Here is an 18,321-nt window from a genome sequence, read left to right as displayed (position 1 = left end):
GTAACATAGCCATTTATTATGTACTTCTTTTCTGATGCTGCCTCACTTTCCAGCACTGATGCACATAGGGTAATGTCTCAGAGCACTTTCAGGGACAGGGTTGGATGCTGAGGGGGGAGAAGGAGGGGGGAAGCCTTGGGTTTCCAGATTTGAGGTCTTGAATGCATCTCCTAAATTTACCCTGGATTACTGCAGGCTTTTGCCAGGTGTGTCTCCTGTGTCTCAATGATAATTGGAATCTTAATGCTGGGGTAATAGCATACAAATGTCTATTCTCCTTATATAATGCCATAGTAGCATGACTATGATGTGCCAACTGATTCAATGCCAGCACACGTGGCATCCTGGGGAGAAATGTTATTCATACAGGAGCGAATGCAACGTGACGAATTCCTGGGCACAATTAAGAGCAAGTGTTGCAGCCAGTCAGTGCACTGTACCTGCAGCTTAATAAACAAAAGCAACATTTTCCATGACAGGTTTAGTTCCCTCTGGGGTGCTGACTTACAACAAGGTTACAGTCTCCCTTATCACTGCTTTTTTATCAGGGAGTGCAAATAAGAATTTCTGCCAGAAGCATGCTGCGTGTGGTAATATTAACCTGAGCTTATGGCAATATGTTTTCAGTTCAGAAAATACACCAACAGTTATTGACATGAGTTCACATTTCTGCACATCCATTTTAGCCTAACTCTAACAGGCCAGCATATACGATCTGCGGCTAGAAATTCCGTGCATTTCTCCACTAATGAAATAATTCAAAGTAATGGAATTGGTGTGGAATTAAATAAGATATATGTTGTAAAAATACATGCTAAATTCCACAATTTATTTTGTCTTAAAACACCAAAACGTTACTAGAGTTCAATCTAGGTCCATTTCCTTGATTTCACCTGAGGTAGGTGGGATTTCAGAGTTCACGTGCAACTCTCTGGTTAATAAAGCACTTATTTTTTCACTTCTGATTGTTTTTTTTCTCTATTTTTATTCCTTTTCCTTCTCCCAGCTCCTAAATGCACATTTAGCTCCCCTTTCATACGTTTCCACAGTGCCAGGTTCCATCCAAGTGGTTATTATGCATCATGCGAACCTTGACAGCAATGCATTCTAGGCTAGAAAAGTCAAAAATATCCAAAACAAGGGGACACAAAGGTAAACCCAAAATAATAATAATAATAATCCTTGCATTTGATATAGCGCCTTATCAGGTCTTCGAGACATCTCAAAGCACTTCACAGAATATAGTGTAAAGTGAATTGACTGTATATTTTGTGGGCGAAACGTGGCAGCCAATTGCGAGGACAATGAGATTTAATTACTTTACACAAAGAGTGGTGAATAAGTAGGATAGACCTCCTAGGGAGCCAGTGAAGGCATATTGTGTAGGCCAATGGCGTATTCAATCATTAGTGTGTTTTCAGTTCTTTATTGATTGAATATTTCTTGATTTATAGCATCAATCAAAAAATATTCAATCAAGTAAATTTATTTTGTTGGCCAACCCTAAAGGTTGGTGTAGGCAATTTTTCAATGAAGAATTAGATAGAAATTTGGCAAAGAAATTGATTGAGGCTATGAGCCATAGTATAGTGAACGGGAATTCAGCCTGACTTTCATCTCTTTAACCCAAAGCACCTTCACTGATAACACTCCACCGTTCCACCATCAAGTTTAACTGAGGGATTGTTGGCCAGGACACAGAGAGAAATTCTCTTCATGTACATAAGCAGAAGTGAAGCTTTTACTCAGATTACCCTTCACCAAGTCATCCTCAATGTTAAGAATTGGAGAGTAAAGCAGACGCCAAATGTCTCGTCCTTTCACATGTTATGGTGCAACTTACTTTTTAATGCCCCTTTTTTAATTACTTAGAAACCAAACTGAATTTAATGTATTTTTTGCAGAGTTTACAAATTATGAACTTTTCTTTCGCAAGTGAGATGATCTGTGCAGTTTTCCACAGATGTCCCCAGTTTGTGACATTGATTTCTTTGTTGCAATGTTTGACATATCTTTTCCACAACCATTATTTTTTAAATCAACAGCTGTTTGAATTCTCCTAAAATAAATAAATTCAATTCCCTCCTGCTCAGACTCAGTTTTGACTCCTGCTCACTTGATGTCTCTTCTGTCATATATTCCCCACTCAGACTCTTCTGATCACATTCCATAACCATCTAGGACCTAATTGCTTTTTCAAGGGGCTTTCAAAATCCTGGGTATCCCTTCATCATTAGGTAACGAACAACTGGATCAAGTTTCTAGGATCGGTGGTTGAGACCAGGACCTCAGATTCATATCACAAAATTGATTTGGATGAAGAAGACCCTCCAGCCCATCTGATCTCATCCTTCCAAAACACCCACCTCATCACAGCATCAAGAAATGTAAGAAATAGCTAAATGCTGTCATGGAAATATGTCAGATTAGGTTCCTAGGAGGTTCGATCCAAAAGTCCTGAAGGAGCTTCTTCATCCGAGCTTCTCTTGTGAAATTGTATGACTTGCACTTACATGTAGGGTGTAGTATGCGGCACATCTGAAAGTACTGAGAGTCTGTAAATTGTCAATGTTTTCAGAATCCCCTGGAATAGACTTTCCATTGCTCACATGCTATAGCTTTGTCCTGTAAGTACAAACAGTATTTAGATCTGGCAGAATGTTATTTTCATAAATAACAGATCAGTTCAGTCCAAAAATCATAAAACGCGCTGTAGTTATTGGTTGTCTAGTTAGATTGTTTTTATGTTGTTATGTTATATCATATCAAGATCATGAAGTTAAATCAGGAGGCAAAGGAGGAGAATAAGATCTGATTCATGAGTAGACAGGGAATAAACAACTTCTTTATCCTTCTTTAAAATGCAGTGACAACTTTATGTATGTAAACAGATCTAATTTTCAGATATAAGGGTTGTGATTTTTTTTAAATTGAACTCTTGCACTCTTACTTAGCTGCCTCACTGCCTGTTTTCGGTTCCCCACTTTTGACTTATTTGCTGATGCCATGATTAATCCTGAATATATCAAACACACAGTCCTGAACTTCTTCAGTCCCATGTCAATGCGTTCACTCCCCATTCAGGCACATGCCTGGAACACAATGAATCATACAACCCACAAAGCTATGAGCTTGGGGACAGCAAATATCTACATCAGAAATTATAATTTACCCTGTTTCAGTGCAGACATGATTCCCCGAGCGTGTATGACTGTTAACTGTCTGCTTAGCATAATGGCAGTGAACTTCACCAAATGATTAGCCGTGTACTTCATAGACCTATTCAGCCATGTAGGAGTATTCATACTCTCAATGATATCACCACCCAATTCCGACAGAGCAAATAGATGACGATAGTGAGACCCCTTTTCATAGTATTATTAGCGAACTCAGGGATTAGATGTGTTTAACACTGTGTTACGTTCTTACTAATTCCATACAAAAAAAATTAAAAAAATAATAATTTGGTCACTCAACCCACGATTGTTTGTGGGACACTGCTGTGCTACATTGGCTACCACGTTTTGTCCACAAAATATACAGTCAATTCACCTTATAGTATATTCTGTGAAGCGCTTTGAGACGTCTCAAAGATGTGATAAAGCACTATATCAAATGCAAGGATTATTATTATTTATTACTACCCCTGATCATGGAGTTAAATCAGGAGGCAAAGGAGAAGTATGATAAACATTTATTAAAAAATAATTTTGGGGAAAAGAGTTTATAAAAAAATAATGTATTAATTTGTTTTGTATAGAATGACTGAGAGGAGATCTGATAGAGGTGCTTAAACTTATGCAGGGGTTCGTTCCCCATAATTTTAAATTAGAGAAAAAAAGAAATAGGCTCTTTAACCCAATTCGTCCTTGCAGGTGTGCATACTCATGGGAGTGACTACCCATCCTAATCCACCTCCCTAGTCTCCCCCTTACACCTCCAATCCCTTATTTCAGTTATGCATCAATTTTCCTTTCAAATGCATTTATACTTTCTGCTGCAACCAGTTTATCTGGTAGCGAGTTCCAAATTCTCACCACTTTCTTAAACTCTCTTTTTGATCTGTTCATGTCTATCTTATATTTATGCCCCCTTACTATGGACTTGCCAACAATAAAGAACCTCTTCATAATTTTAAATACCTCTACCAGATCTCCTCTCAATCTTTCCATCTCCAGGATAAAAAGTCCTAACCATTTCTGTCTTTCCTGATAGCCGTATCCTCTCATCCATGGTAACATCCTAGTTAAATCAACACTGCACTCTCTCCATTGCCACAATTTCTTTCTTGTAGAATGGTGACCAGAGCTGTACACAATATTTCAAACATGGTCTAAGCAAGGTTTTGTACAAATTTAAGATTACTTCTTTGCTATTTTATTCTATTCCTCTGGGCATAAAGTCCAGGACAATGTTGCATTCTTTATTGCCTTATCCACCTGGGTTGCTACTTTTAGATAATTATTCATCTGAATCCCCAGATCTCTTCACTACTCCTCTTAGGTTCTTACCATATAATTTACGAGGGATTTCTTTATTCCTCCTATCCAAGTGAATCACTTCAACACACAAGATACACACAGTCATATCACTTTACAATATATTCTGTGAAGGGTTTTGAGTGTCTTGACAAATTGGTAAGGCACTATATTAAATTCAAAGATTATTATTATTTATCCATATTGAAATTCATCTGCCACCTATAGGCCTATTCTGGAAGCCTTTCTGTCATCCTGTATCTTTTGCAATGTCTTCATTATTTACCATACTCCTCAGTATGGTGTCAACTGCAAATATCAACTCAATACCCCGTATTCATAAGTAGGATCTCCTTGGAGCTGAACTAGTTCCAAGGTGACATGTTTGGCAATGGAATATCAGAATCAGGCCAACCCTCTGTGGTTCTCTCAGTTGTCCAATTCCTAAACCAGGCAGGTTTACAGTACTCCAAGGACTGCTGATGACAGCCCAGCAGGCTGGCTCATCGGCAGGACTTCGAATGGCAGACAATCACTGAGGACAAGGACTCTTCCCACTCAGCTCCTGTTAATTCTGCAACAACAAGAATAACAACTTGCATTTATATAGCACCCTACCCGAAGGACAATGTCTTGGAGCACTTAAAAGCTCTAATAGCTCTTGCCAACCTGCATCTAATATTCTCTGGAATATTAGGTAAGCAGGATGCATCCCTCCAGGATGAGAATGCACATTCCATTCCAATTTAAATATCTTGTGAATTTCCATGTGTAGGTGAGTTGCATGGAACTATCAATTTGGTTTGGATAGTCTTAAGCATGGTGGTGAGTTTCCGCATGTATCAGACACCAGTTGACAAAAAAAACCTCCTTTATCTGTGTCTAAACCAGCTTCCAAATTAAGAATTTAAGAATTATCATAAATTTGCACATCCTAAAGTGCTAAGAAAAAAGACTAAGACTACACCCAGGTGGAGTTTCTCCCTCCTCAGAGGAGCAATGAAGCGTGTTGCTGATTTTGTTTTCTTACAAATGCAGAGTTCCCTTCTTTAGCGTGATCACCATTATATCGTTCCAGTCACCTGTATATATTAACCGTAATCTGAGAATTCACACACTAGCATTGAGGGAAATATCCTTACCATTGATGATACAATGTAGATATTTATTATGTTTTGTACAAACAACTTCTATTGAATTTTATACTATCCAATAGACTCCTTGCTCCTTTTACCTATGTTTTGTAGTTGTCAACCTGGCTCAGTTGCTCGCACTTTCACTTCTGAGTTAGCAGGATGAGGGTTCAAACCCTATACATGGGAACAAGCATGAAGATAGTTGTTTAGTTGTTGATGGTGGAAAAGAGTGGTGTCCCGAAGCATTTTGGTTAGCACGCTTGTCTTGTAAAGTGAAAGGACCGGGTTCGATTCCTGGGCAGGGCAAAACCTTAGGCAAGTTTCCTTACTCCACATGGCTCTGTTTACCTAGCAGTAAGCAGGAATCCAGTTGTAAGTTGATTGGCACATCGCTTTTCCGGGGGTAATAATCCCTTCAAAAAAAATTAAATAAAATAAATAATAATTCTCCCTGCACTCCCGAACGATTCTGGAATAAGAGAATGATTTGTCCAGAGAGGGAAAGAGGCAGTACTGCTTGAGCTACATTTAGATTTTAACAACGTTTTTGACACAACGCCACTCAGGAGATTGGTACACAAGGGTGAAAGGCACGGAATGGGGAGGAACCGCAACAGCCTGTTCCGGTCCTGTACATTCCTCTGATCCTAAGGTTCCCGTTAGAAAATAGTTTTGAAAATATTTGCGGCAAAATTACCAAACACACCGGACGGAGGGAAATGTGATAAATGAGTCCTAAATATTCCTTTTGGCTTTGAGCTGAAGGAAATTAATTAAAAATATCTCTTTTACAAATGTTTCCTACAAATAAGACGTTTTCATTGGAAAGAGATTGTAGTTTTACTGAGCTCTCTGCCAGGTGTCACTTGTATTTGTCCAACTGGGTTTTCTGTATTTTCTTCAGTTGGATTGCCGGACTTTTCACATTTATAATGCTAAGGTGCATCGTCAGGACTGAAGTTCCACTGTCAGGTTTTGGAATTAAAGAATGAACATTTTTACAGGGGGATATTAATGCCACCTTTCTATTGAGATGTTAAATTGAGGCCCTGTCAGATTATTCAAGTTGATGGTTCTACACTGCCCATAAATAGAAAAGTTTCTCCTGATGTCCTGGCCAACTGTGTTCCAAATCAATTGGTCATTCACCTCATGGCTGTTTGTAGGACTTTGCTGAGTGTAACTGATATGTTTACGTACAAAAATAAACGTGACTGCATCCAACAGTAATTACTAGTCGAGTTCTTTGAAATGTGATAGGTTCAAAATTCCGGTGCATTTACCCTGAAAGAAGTAAAGGTTTTGGAATTAAGAAATGAGCATTTTTATGTGGGAATGTTAATGCTGATTATTTCCGGTGTGTGAATGATCACCTCTGGAAGGGTCAGAATTGAAAGAATTGATAGCTTTAATTTAAAAAAAGCAGCGACTTAGAATGAAGATCCAGAAGGGCACACAACACGGCCATCAGTCACAACAACAAGATCGTTTCAAGATCACAAGATTGGTTCTAATGAAGAAGGCCATTTGATCTCATACCTCCAGAACCTACCGTCTTCATATCACAGCATCAAGCTATTGTTTTAAATGAGTCCAGAGTCCTGCAGTCAATCACGCTTCCTGGCAACCTGTTCCAAATGTTAATTACCATCTAGATAAAGAAGTACTTCCTGGTGTCTATCCTGAAATTGCTTTTCCAACTCCAAACCTATATCACCTTGTTCTATTGTCTTGGTGCACCCTAAAATATTGTTCTGGGTTTATACTTTTTCAATCCCATTTAAAATGCAGTGTTATATACAACATTGTTAGCCTAGGGAAAGTGTCTGGGGTGTAAGTCAATGGCAATTTGCAATGTAAAAGCATTGCAAAAACAAGAAAATTATGAAGTAATTGAAGTAAACTGCAATAGCAGAAGAAAGTCCAGCGATCTAAATGATTCTAAATGGTGAGAAACTAAAAACTGTGGCAGAGCAAAGGGATTTGTGTGTCCATGTACACAAATCATTAAAAACAAACTCACACTTTCAAAAAGTTATCAAAAGGCTAATAGGCTGTTGGCTTTCTCTCTCAAGGGGGATGGAATATAAAGGAGAAGAAATGATGCTTCAACTATATAGAATCTTGGTCAGACCCCATCTGGAGTACTGCGTTCAGGTTTGGGCACCGCACCTCAGGAAGGATATATTTGCTCTGGAGGGGGTGCAGAGCAGATTCACTAGAATGATACTGGGGCTTAGAGGGTTAAATTATGAGGACAGGTTGCATAAACTTGGTCTCTATTCCCTTGAGTTTAGAAGGTTGAGGGGTGATTTGATTGAAGTTTTTAAAATAATAAAGGGAATCGATAGGGTAGATACAGAGAAACTATTTCCTCTGGTGGGGAATCCAAAACAAGGGTTTAAAATCTTAAAAATAGAGCTAGGCCATTTAGGAGTGATATTAGGAGGCAGTTTTTCACCTAAAGAGTAGTGGAATTCTGGAACTCTATCCCCAAAAAGGCTGTGGATGCTGGATTCATTCACATTTTCAAGAACTGAGGTGGATACATATTTATTAGATCAGAGTATCAAGGAATTTGGGGCAAGAGTGGGTAATTGGATTCGAGATACAGATCACCATGCTCTCATAGAATGGCGGAAAAGGCTTGAGGGACTGAATGGCCTGCTCCTGTTCCTATGTTTCTATGATCCAACAGCGATTCTTGTCATGGCAATTCAGGTTATTGGGCTGGTGTGCTGGTAGAGCAATCAGTGCCCAATAATCCCAATGTGGATTGTGAAAATTGCAATTTTCTTTGTTTTTACACAAACCTATTGAAATGATGATCAGTATTGCACTTTTATAGCACCATGCTCCAGATATTCCATGTACTTCTCCATTAATAAAACTGGCCATTCACGTCATGGCTGTTTGTAGACATGGTGCACAAATTGGCTGCCACATTCACCCACAAAACACACAGTGTTTGTAATAATAATCCTTGCATTTAATATAACACCTTTCCTGATGTGAGATGGATATGCCAGAGGCAGAACTGCTGGACCTGGTTCTGCCTCTTGCCAATTTCCCAGCTCTACCCTACACAGGCTGCAGGCAATCCAGAGCTCTGCAGCCTAAATGGGGAATCCTTTGGGAAACTTGAAATGTGTCACTGTGAAATGGGAAGTGTGTCACTCTGAAACTGGAAGGGTGTTTCACAATCCCAGGGTTGGATAATAATAATAATAATAATCCCTGCATTTGATATAGTGCTTTTCACGTCTTCTAGACGTCTGAAAGCGCTTCACAGAATAGACTGTAAAGTGAATTGACTGTATATTTGTGAGCACAACTCGCAGCCAATTGCACACAGCAGTGTCCCACAAACAGTCGTGGACTGAAGTGACCAATTTTTCTTATTTTTTTTTCTTGAGGGATTATTATCAGGCGTGTGGAGTAAGGAAACTTGGCCAAGGTTTCGCACTGCTGGAAATCGAACCCAGGTCTCTCGCTTGCGAGGCGAGTGCTCTAACCACTGAGCTACAGGAACCCACAATGTCGAGTGACTAAGAAGGGAGAAGGGGAGGAAGGAAGAGGGAGGTGATCTTAGGCATGGTCGAAGAGAAAAGTTTTAAGGCGGGACTTAAAGACAGATGGAGACGGGGCAAGGAACAAAATTCCTGGGGCTCAGCAAGATGTCTTTTGGATTTCCGAAGGATTCACCATCAGAGAATAGGAATCATTATTAAGAATCCAAAAATGGATCCCAGCAGAGAGCAGGAAATATTTGTTATCTCTGGACAAGTGCCTATTTTACTACAGTGAACACCAAAAGCCAGAGAACGTAGAATAAATATGGACAAAGTCTTTTCTTTCTATCAAGGGTGTTTCTATCATTCGCGTCTTTTCTTGGGTGAGAGTATTTAATACACCAACTCGTTACATTGTTTCTATAACCTGATGAGATGAGACATCCGGACAAGGCTGTCCTTCCCACTCATCCCCTCGAAAAGCATTAAGAAGATATCTTATTGTTATCAGCCAAACCCAGTCACTAAAGTTGTTTCAGGAGTTATTTTGATTTTAAATCCATCTCAAGCTGTGTGAAAAAAGTTAATGGTCTTATACAATATAAATAAGGTGCCATCTCATTTCACTGAGCATTCTATGTACAACCATGGGAATCCGAAATGAATTAGTGATAGGGTTTTCTGTGATCCAGGTATTGTTGTTGTTAGTTTTGAAGTTGTTGACTCATGAAGTAAGATAAGGTGATGATCTGCAGTTTTAAAGCAGTTTGCTGTTTAATTCAGTTTAAGATCAAGTTTTCTCCTCAGCTGTGGCTTGGGTGTACTTAGCTATTGAAGCTATAGATAGCTTGCACAATTCCTGTTGATGCATACGACCTTTCTGAGGTTTGTTTAGTTTTTTCTAGGAATAATGCAATGTATCATTGAATAAGTTTCTAGAAAAAGTCCCATTCTTTATTTTTAAAAACACTCATCTGATAACAATGCAAAGCCATAAAATAACAGATTAAACTTGAAAATGGTTAAATTGGAATCTCCTTTCAACTGAATCATAGTTCACTGGGTCTCCTCTTTTGAAACTTGACCCTAGCCCGAGGTCTGGAAAATAATGTGTTGAGTCTTCTTAACAGAATGTACAAACTACAACTAAAGTTTAAACATGCAACAAATCCAGCTCTTCACATGGCTTACTGACGACTGTCCAGTATATCTAGTCTAATGATTGGATTTTTTGGTTAGAGACAGACACATGGGCCACATCTAGCGTGTGGGCAAATGCAGCAGAGCAAGTGGCTTCTTTCACCATATCTTGCCTTTTTAGGAGCCACACGACTGATGTTTGTTTATCATTTACACTGGGCCTCTCGCTGGGACCCGCAGCATTGAGGATATTTTAGCTTCTTGCCTTACAAGAGACTCCACAGTTCCTTTATTTCTTAACAAGACGTGGTTACTGATCCTGAAATGAGGGTTCACCCAAACTGTGAGATTAGCCCATTTCATTAGAATAAAGAAATACAAGCGCCTTTCTTGTACCAAGTGTTGATGGAAAAACTTTTTTATTACGGCCAAGGTCTGCTAGTTTCAGCTCTCAGATCTCAAACTTTTACTACTTCAGACTCAGATAAGATCTTTTGGATTCAAGATGAAGTGTTTCGTTCAATCAGTCGCTAAGATTTATTTGGAACAAGAATGTTTTTTAATAAAATCTTTTAATGTTATTTGTAATAAATCTACAACATAAGGCTGTGATTTATCTTGCTGAAACACTTTTTAAATTAAAAGTGCACTCTTGCTTTTTTTTCCACAGTCGCTGTAACTGCTGCTGGGAAGTCAGTGTGACATCCAAAGTTGCTGAATTTGTCATTCCCAGGCAATAAATAAAGGATCCCAAACCTGCTATTTGCCGTGACATCTAAACTTATTAAAATCGCTCCTGAACGCTATCCTGCATGAAGAGCACTATGCAAATGCAAGTTGTTGTATTAAAATACAATACAATACAAAATTAAATTTGTATAGTGACTTTCACATCGGGAGGATGATCCAAGGCACTGGACAGTCAGAGATTCGGACTCTGAATTTTCCCGTTGTCTTGTGTTAACCTGACTTGACTATATTTCGCCTTTAGTTTTCAGGTGAACTATTTCAATTGTTCCTCATTCTGCTCTCACTTTCTCTGCTAAAGAGCATGCATTTTCATAAATAAGAATAGTCTCGTCTTCTGCAGCTTTCGCAATCCCCTTACTTAGAACTTCATCGACAATGGCAATGCTTTCGCTGTTAATGTAGTTGTCACCATTTTGATTTCTTTTTTGCTGACAAATCTGATTTTTTAACATATTAATTATGTTATTATTTATTAAAACTTCGCAGATCCATCGACAGAGAACACTATTGGCCTTTTGTCAGCGAAAGGAAAGAGTTTGCAATTTTTACAACACCTTCTCATGTCAAGATGTCTCAAAACACTTCACAGGTAATTGATGTCAAGCATAGTTATTGTTTTTGCAGGTAAACCTGGCAGTCATCTATGCCAGTATTGTCCCTCAAATAGCCACAAAGTGAATAACCCTGCAGTATAAGTAACATGTAAGATAGTCTTCTGTTAACAATAGTTTGTGCTTACATCAAACAGTATATACACAGCAGCCATCAATGAAGGTATCCTTACATGTGCATAAAAGTGAGCCTTGCGACCTCTCGGCCCTATAATATTTAAAAGGGAATATTTCAAAAACGTCCTCAAAGTTTCTGTCAAAACTGGTTCCATTATCAGAAATTATGCGCATTTGATTGGGAGGATTTTTAAAATCCAGGACTGTCTGCTAACTGGGATGATGTCTTGTTTTAATAGGGTAAGAGGTAATTATCACGGGAGTGCAGCACTGAGGCAGGTTTCTGTGGCTTGTCAACGTGTTAGTCTTCCTAGAAGTGGTAAGCATACATAGCTACAAGAAAAAAATATCCTGGCAACAGCAGGAGCCCCAAAGTCTCAGATTTAACAAGGACCATCTGAAAATGTGAGTCTAACAGCACATCGTCCATCTCAAGTCTGCCAATTCATTTCCTGGCTTGAAAAAAAGCTTGTTTCCTCTCAAACATGGCAGCACACCAGGGGAATTTTGAATGGAATCAATTGCACTTGTTACTAACTAAGTTTCCCTTTTATTCTTATGTTACTGAGACCTGGATTCTCAGCTGCAAGTAATTACGATGAAGAGTTACTGAGTAATGGCTTCCAGATTGCGGCTTGATGTAGCTTTAATTAAAAGGGACAGTTTTAGAGTATGTACAATGAAAACGTGCTTCGTTTACGGAGACGAAAGAAACCTCCAGATGAAATAAAGAATATACTATTTGGCACAGAGAAGTGCTCCGTATTAGATGTGAAAAATCAAAAAAATTGTCATGCGTGTTTAATTGGAGCAGTCAAACAATATTCTCTTTGATGGAAGAAAGGAAACTATGGATTCAGAGAAGTCAGTATTAATAGCAAAAGGTCATGAACATTTTCAGACACCTGCTTCTCAGTCTCAAAGTGAGACATTAATGCTTGAATTTTGAAATGTAATCTCGAGTAATTTACCTGACTAAAGAAGTCATGCTGAGAAGACAAGATATCAGATTATTAAATGCGGTGCATTTAATTTGTCAGTGGTCAGGACAGGTAAATTCAACAGTTTGGCTTATAATATATAATAAGAATCCTTACATTTGATATAGCACCTTTTACATTGGGAGGATGTCTCAAAGAGCTTCACAGGATTTACTGCATAGTGTATTGGCTATGTAATTTGTAAGCTTCAATTGCATACAGATGCAATAACGGGTTAAACGTTTGGAAAATCGGATAAGGTAATTTTTACACAAAGGAAAAGTCATTTGTGAAGTCTTTTGCTAAGAAAGCAAGCATCCTGACAGAACAGACAATTTTAGAAGATGTTTAAAACAGAGGACACAGATTTCATGTACAATATCTAGTGAAAGGCTTAGACATTTAAAACTGAAGTTGTATCAGGTTAACAGGAATCCTGCCGGATTAGGCTCAAAATAACCTTATCTTAAAGCGTCCTTATCTGTGACCTAAAATTCAAAATTTATGCTTAAAATATTGTGCTATGATATGCCAGCTGGCTCTGCTTGCAGCCAACATTTTCCTGCTTCTACAGAGAGGTTGAGGTGCAGAAGTGTTGGTCAGATTTGAATGGATTCTGTTACAGCAAGTGAAACGTGATAATGCTGGTACTTGCTCTGCAACATTTTATTAATGTGGAAGGAGAGCAATTTTTTTTAGGAGAGCAATTTTAATCAGAGCAAATAATGCCCTCAGAACCTTTGTGCTCGCCACAGAATGGCTCAGTTGTTGAGAGACTCATTGAGCGGCGATGGAGTGAGAACCCATTAGAAACCCACACCACCAAAGGCCAGCAAATTGCGAGACAAGTACTGAATAAAATCACTTTCATCCAAGGTCAGGAAATGTATCAATAAAAGATAAGTTGCCACTACAGTTTTTTTAAGCACAATATAACTATATATTGTGGCTATTATTGGGCTTTGCACAAAGTTAAGATCACTTTTTTTTCAAATTTATTTCCGAATTATTAAAGTTTGTCGGCAAGAAAATGGAGAAAATGCAAAACAAAGAAAATGCAAAATTCAGCAAGCTGCCCTGTTGGTGACCTGGCTACCCCTGCTTCCAGATATGGAGCTAGTCCTCAAACAGTTTCAAGGGTTGGGGGAGCATTTCTAATCGGAATACCTGTGGAACTAACATTAACAGCAGAACTGGGCCCAGTTGCTATTTGTCAATGGGTGAGGAATGGTTTTAACCTTGAGCCCAAGGCAAAATCAAAGCTTGTATCTGTAGAAACTGAGCTGAACCTGTCCCATCTGGATTGCAGATTTGCAAGTTATGTCGGGTTGTGGTAAACAGAATATTTAGAATTTGAGACCAGACAGACTTACCCAGTAGTTCTTTGAGGCAACTAGTGTGGAACCGAGTATATTGATTTCAGTCCTGCTTTGCTTGTGCACACAACTCGAATGTTGACGGAAATTTGGCCATTCGAGTTGTGTACATTGGCTGATGTTCCTCTTTAAATGAATTCTCTTTTTCTCTACAAATGTTGTTTCTCAGAACAATTCTCCATCACAGACAAATTTAAATAGGGCTCAAGAAACTTTTGCTTAAAGTTTCGTGCCACTGAAAAATCTGCTCCACCATCCATGACTTGAAAGTTTGCAGCTAGATCAGAACCAGGTATACACCCTCTGCCAAAAACCCTGATGTGCATTCCCACTTAATGTATAATGGCTGAATGCTACAAAGCAGATGTGCCATTTCACTGTACTTATTCTTCTCAGAATTGTTGTTTGTTCATGATAGTCCAAGGGTACTGGAGGATTTTTCACCTACAGCTACACCTTCACTAGACTTGATACGTAGGGAGTTTCTCCCAGTATCCTGACCAACAATCTCCCGAATAAAATTGTCATTCACTCACAGGTGTTTGTGGGACGCTGCTGTGCACAAATTGACTGTCATGTTTGCCTACAAAATACATAGTCACTATACTTTACAGTAAAAACTATGAAGCTATTTGAGACATTCTCCATTCATGATAAGGTGCTATAGCAAATTAAGGAGTATTCTCATTATCATGAATCTTGCTTTCGCTTTGAGAATTTTCGACGACATGATACAGTGCTAAATCAAATGCAAGGATTTGTTTTAATTCTTGCTGAATAATATGTCCAATATACCAACAGAAAATGTATGCCACCTCCATATGAAAGTTTAGCATCTGTAGCATTTAAAGAGTCATTCACTAATTAGGTTAATAAAGTGAAGTTTGATGTAGGCACAACTTTGAATTGTTGCTATTAAGAGAAATTGTCCATCTAACATATTGGCATGCAGCAAGTACCCTGTGACCTCTTGAACTAATAGTATTTTTCAATAGGTGAAATTGTGATTGTAGAAAATACCAGAATAATTGGAATAAATTGGATTTAATTTAGGGTATTAATGGGATTTCTTTTATGGGAATACATAATAATCCTTGGATTTGATATAGTGCCTCTCACGTCAAAAGGACAATCCTCAAGTGCTTCGCAGAATTCACTGCAAAATGTAGCAACTGTGTATTTTTGTAGGTTAATCGCTTTCTTCATAAGAAATTACAAGACACAAATGGAGATTGCTTCCGCTAATCGAAATATGCCATGCCAGCCTGCAGGAACTCTGCCTCAATGAGGTCTATTTCTATACAAATTCTTATTAAGGAATCCCATTAAAAAATTATCGGAAATTAAACCAGTTTATGGGTTTATTGAATATCTTACAGTATAATAGGGGTGGGGGTTGCTGCTATCTTGTGTGCACAAATAATATTTTGGATTAGAGCAACTCGCATTTATATAGTGCTTTTCATTTAGGGTAATGTCAGGGAGTGATTTATGGAGATGGTACAGAACACTGAGCAAGGATGGGGAAGTTGGAAGTCACTGTAGGCTTGGTCGAAAAGGCAGTTTTTAGGCAGCTTTTGAAGATAGAAAGAGAGGGGACAAAACAGACAGCTTTCCAGAGGATTGGGGAATAGTAGCTGAAGATGAAAGCTGTATTATCCTTTCAGATGTATGTGCATTTTTAGACATTATAAAAAGCTAGTGCTAAAAACTAGCAAATGTTGAATAGTGCATTGACACCCATGAAAATTCTTGCAATCCATTCTCCTTTTGACATCCAGCCACGGTGGACCCACCTGCTCAAGCTCACAGAGTATGGTAGAAGCAATTAAAATGACAAGCAAGACTACTTGCCAAGGGATACTGCAGCTTTAATGAGTAGAATGAATAGCACAGCATCTATTAATGTCCTCATTCAGTCCTTGGCAGACAAAAGTGATAATAAATATTCCAATTGTGACAACATCCATCACGCACTCACTCAGCACACACGCAATTGCTGCCTTTTTGCCACTGTAACGATTAAAAAGCATAATGTAACCATCATTCCTGTCACACTGCATGTCATGAGTCACTTTTTAAATTGCTGAAGAGTAGTGGTCATTCAATCTAGCTAAGAGCATGAAATACGTCAACCTAGATTTAAGGTGGCTTTTATTTTCAACTCACTAAATACAACCAGCAGTGTTCCTGTGCCTCTGCCCCTATGTCTTTTTAAGGTGACACTGAACACTTCCTGTGCAGCTGAAGATGTTCACGGGCTTGACTGTCCCTCAAGACATCTGTTAAAAATGAAGCCTCAGTGGAATTTGAGAATATTTCTGTGGAAATAGTTTGGTACAGAGCAACACTGAAGGACGTTTCTTTTCATTTCAATACTTTGATCAACAGGTTCACAAGCATTGTATGACTGCTCCCAGCTGAGTCAATGAGCAGTGTCCCAGGAGAACTCATGGAATTGTAATTGTATGCCTCCAACATACAGAAACTCACACTTATACATTCACATATATATATACACACATTCATTCAGATATTCGTGCAATTTCACTCACACTTACATTCATATGTACTCGATCAGAATTTCACACAAATATACACACATACATTTGCATGCACAAATACAATCACACACAGAGTTATAAAGAAAACATTTATAGCTGAGCTTCTATATAAATTCTTTAAGAACAAAGAGCACATTTTCAGGACCCCATTCAATCAAAGGCGTTGAGAACACGACAGAAAGCTGTGAACTTTAAAATATGAGACTGCAGGTGAAGATCTTCAGTAACAATTGAAAGAACAAACTGTCCAATAAAAGTGAGGTTCCCAATGCAACTGGTAATAAGAACTAAAGAGCATAAGAAAGAATAGAAGGGAACAAATGCTAGTTTGGCACATCAACGCTGCTCCAATCATGTACCTATTATTGAATTGTACCCCATCCATTTAATCCCCTGAGGGATCATTCTATTCAAATATGTCTCAAGTAGTCCATAGTAATATAAATAACCCAAAATGCAAAGCCATGTCAATATACTTCCAATACATTATTGCTTTGAAAACTTCTCCAAGGCGCCTAAAATTATATGTGAATATACTGCGTCTATACAGGTTCTATAAAAAATAGGGGCAACACACAGCAAGGATATGCACGTTGCAAGGCTCAGTTATTCTACTGTAGAATCTACTCTGCAGAATGTACCTCCCAAAGATGGAGAGCAGCTGGCAGAGCAAGGTCTCACCAGCATCATTACCCAACTCCAAAATCAGTCATGGGGAGAGCAAGAGGGAAATTGAGACTATCCATCCCACAACAAAACAACTTCAAAAGCAAAATTGAGAAGATGTAGTGCTTTAGAAGAATGCAGAAAATGAAAAGATGAGGAGGAGATAAGGACCAAGGAATCATCCTCTTGGACTGATCTTGTGCCAGAGTTGTTGGGGAATTTATGATTGTGTCCATTTGGAAGAGCAGAGAATGGGTGGTCAGGAAGAAGAAAATCAATGATGTAAATATTCCCATCATATTATCGTGCTCTTTATACATGTTTCTTCTCCTTGCTTTTTTTCAAACATGAGCCTTAATGCTTTTTAATCTTCAGTTATACAGTTTAGAATGTGTCTGCACTTGAGGTGTTTATCAATCCTTTTTGTGCACAGTTACATGGACATGTACACAACTTTTATATGATTTTACACTATACTACACATTTTGTACTGAAGGATATGGGGAAGGAGATGGGAGAGTGGGATTAGGAGAGTAGGAGGTCACGTACCTTTATTACACATATTCAAAGGATTAATTAGATTCACTATCTAAAAGGATTTCACAGCAACGTGTAGAGAATTAAAAAATTGAACAGAACAAAAACAGGCCATTTGTCCCATCAAGTTTGTGCTGGTGTCTTTCTCCTCGTGAGCCACTCTATCTAATCCCACTTTCATGCTCTCTCCTCATATCTTTTAATATTCTTCTGTAAAACCACACAAAAGTTGCGAACATGCATATTAATTGTGAACAAACTGTATTATCTGTATGATACACAAAGAGCCAATGCACCACTGTCACTCAGTATCGTACAGTACTCAAATTACTTGGAATGTAGGAGGGAATATCAAGAACACATTGTAGACAGCTTCAAGCTGTTAGTCCCCAATTTGGATACAATATGTTATCACTAAAATATAAAATCACACTTTTTGCTGGAATTAAGAAGC

Source organism: Callorhinchus milii, unplaced genomic scaffold, assembly GCF_018977255.1.
Source record: "Callorhinchus milii isolate IMCB2004 unplaced genomic scaffold, IMCB_Cmil_1.0 Scaffold2, whole genome shotgun sequence".
Classification (NCBI taxonomy): Eukaryota; Metazoa; Chordata; class Chondrichthyes; order Chimaeriformes; family Callorhinchidae; genus Callorhinchus; species Callorhinchus milii.
Note: the sequence above shows the minus strand (reverse complement) of the source record.